Source organism: Patagioenas fasciata, chromosome 31, assembly GCF_037038585.1.
Source record: "Patagioenas fasciata isolate bPatFas1 chromosome 31, bPatFas1.hap1, whole genome shotgun sequence".
Classification (NCBI taxonomy): Eukaryota; Metazoa; Chordata; class Aves; order Columbiformes; family Columbidae; genus Patagioenas; species Patagioenas fasciata.
The window spans coordinates 2,014,954-2,017,910 of record NC_092550.1 but is presented as its reverse complement, the minus strand read 5'-3'; the positions used below and the strand labels follow the sequence as shown (position 1 = coordinate 2,017,910).

The following is a 2,957-nucleotide window of genomic DNA, read 5'->3' as shown; positions in this document are numbered from 1 at the left end:
ACCTCTCACACACACAAAAGGAAACCCACACTAACGTGGGAGCATGGAGCACCAGGGCAAAAAATGATCATCCATGTTTCTCCTAAATCAGAGCCTGCTGGCTACTGCAAGGTCAACTATTGCAAGAAAACGTTCACAAATAATAAACCAAATACTAACAAACGCAAAAGGCCAGTAACCAATGAACACTGAACACTTACCCCTGCGATTCCCCTCAGGCTCAGGAACAGGATTACACCAAGAGGCTTGATCAGCATGGACTGCAGGAACCAAACAGGGAGTCAAACACGGGTGGGAGCTTCCATGGCACGTTGTGATCTCCTGCTTCCTCAGTCACCTGCTGTGATGGGAGAGGGTGAGATAATGACACGAGACACATACAGAGGTGTGTGTTCCCACAGCTAGAAACAGAGCACGGGTGACCTTTTTGCTGAGACCTAGCAGGTTTTCAGGCAAATTGAACATTCATGACTTGTCTGTGTAATACCACCAAGGCACAAAAAGCTTTTGGAAAGCCTCTGAGAGGATCTTGGGTACAATCACACATGAATAACCTATTAAAACACGAGTGTTTATTCGCTCAAGCAGACAGACAGTGACAACTCACCTCTGGGACAGCCCAAGGCTCCTAACCAGGACCCAGCTGAGAAGCTCGATCAACTCTGCCAAGGCCATGTCCTGGAGTCAAGCACAGATCAGAGAGGTTTCCAGGCTCACCGAGCAACACTCCTGCATTCCAGGTAAAAGAGGACATAGACAAGAGAGAAAAAACAAAACACAACACAACATATTTAGGACAACAGTGCCCATATCTTGCAGAAAAATAGCCGTATTTGGGGAAAAAACTGGCAAAACGACAAAATATTCCAAATATTTGGGGGCTAAATTGGTCAACACAGGCAAAACAATCTGAGTATTTGGGCAAAAAGTGGCCCAAAGAGGCAAAAACATCCACACTTGGGTGCAAAGCTGTCGGCAAACATGAAAACATCCCATATTTGGGATCACAGTGCCCATATCAGGGGAAAAAATGGGCAAAAGCACCTGAGTATATCGGGTCAAGAGAGGCAGAAAAAACCAAAGCACCACTAGATTTGAGCAAAACTGGCCAAAAAGGGGTATAACATCCCCAGATTCAGGGTGAAACTGGACCAAAGAGTCGAAGTATGCCCAGATTTGGGTAAAAAAATGGCCAAAAATGGCCCAAACACCCCCAGATTTGGGTATAAACAAAACTGGAAAACCAAAGAACTCCCAGATATAGGCAGAAACGATCCCAAAGGGCACAAATGTGCCCAGGTTTAGCTCTAAAGTGGCCCAAAGTGCCAAGGCAATCCCAGCTTTGATTTGCAACGGGCCCAAAGGCTCAAAGCGCGCCCTGGGATGGGGCCGTGTGGCACGAGGCTGGGGGGCAGGGAGAGCCCCACAGGGACTCAGTGCTGGTTTCTGCCCTGTGCCAGCACTCCCAGCCCCTGCTTGCCCAGAACCTGCCCCTGAAGCAGCCGCAGCCCCTCTCCCCTCCCTGCGGGTGTCTGCCCCCTGCCCACACCCTGGTGCTGCCTGGCTCGCCCTGCCCGGCCCAGCCCGGCTGCTCTCCCGGCCCCAGCCCCAGCCCTGGCCCCACTGCTGCCCTGCTGAGCTGCTCGGGGCTGGGTGCTGCCCCTGCTCGCCCACCTGCTCCCTGCGCTCGGCTGGAGCAGCCTGGGCGTCCCGGGCTGGCAGGGACACCAGGAGGAGGAACAGGGTGAGGACCATGGCCCCCACGCTCGCCCCATGATGCTGCTGCTGCCAAGACACAGCACAGCACGTCACCGAGGGGCTCTGACCTCACAGTCACATTGGAATCACCACATCTGCACACTGCTGCATGGCCTTGTGCTACACCAGCATGGAAGGAACAGAAGTGGAGAAGGGGGCACCTATTTTGGGAGGCAGCTCTGCCTGTGGGAGTGCACAGGCTCTCACTTCTTGCTTCCCAGAAATCAATCAATCAATCAATCCCAAAAGCTACATATTAATAGTAAATTTAAATAAAAAAAGCCAACTTCAAGGGTCTTTACTTGTAGCTATATTTGTCAGGCAGCTCTCTGGGAAGAAACCAGCTTTTCCTGCTAGTTTGACCACAGCTTCAACGCCTTTAAAGCCACCACTTCTGAGCTCTGCTGCTCCAACACAGCCTCACAGCCCAGCAAAATCATAGTGCAGGCAGAAAGCTTCACCATACAGAGATGGAGACAGTCAGGAATACGTTCCTCTCAAAAGCAGACACTGCAAGCCACTCTTCCTCTTGCTTACCAAATTCAGACAGCGTTAGAAAACAACAAGGAAGCGAGATTCTTCTTTTATGCACCCCATTGTATGGACCATTCAACATCAAGTCCAACCGAAGTCTGAACCTCCGAATGAGAAATGCCATCTTCAAATTTCTAGGAAAATGAAGGGCTTTGAAGTGGCAAGACCATAAAATGTTCATTAAAGCACTGCCATGCAAGTCCGCACCCCTGATCACAGACCACCTGCCCTGGTACCAAAGGCAGTGATGTTCTCAGCTGACATCTGGAAAGCAGCACAAAGTCTCATGTTCTCCAGTGCCAAGCATGTAGTTTGGAACTGAAACAGGGCAGTAAACCATCTCCAGTCAGTCTGTTTTCATTCGAGTACATCCGGACAAGTTCAGTTCACGTTCACCAGGAATCACAGCAGGTCCCACCCGTCCCTGCAGACCCCAACACCGCTCCTGTGCAGGGTCCCCAGGAGCAGTAAGCACAGAACAAGAAACCTCCCTTCCAAAGAAGGCCCACAGCTGCTCTTCCAACGAGCTGCATAAGCAGCAGCTGAGAACAACCTCTGCTGTAGCTGCACCAGGCTCTGCTGTCTGCAGAAGGAGAGCAGCTCCTAAATGATCCCCAGCCCTACAGACACAGCCCAGGGCAGTGATGAGGAACCACCAGAGTGCA

General features: G+C 51.2%; 1 long non-coding RNA gene across 1 annotated transcript; it reads right to left on the bottom strand.

The window, feature by feature from the left end:
* Positions 1-206: 206 nt before the first annotated feature.
* On the bottom strand, positions 207-2,539 carry LOC139825946 (uncharacterized). The gene is made up of 3 exons (XR_011736101.1): positions 2,296-2,539; positions 608-729; positions 207-340 (listed from the first exon to the last, which is right to left on the bottom strand). It is a non-coding gene; the product is annotated as an uncharacterized lncRNA (long non-coding RNA).
* Between the last annotated feature and the right edge of the window lie 418 nt (positions 2,540-2,957).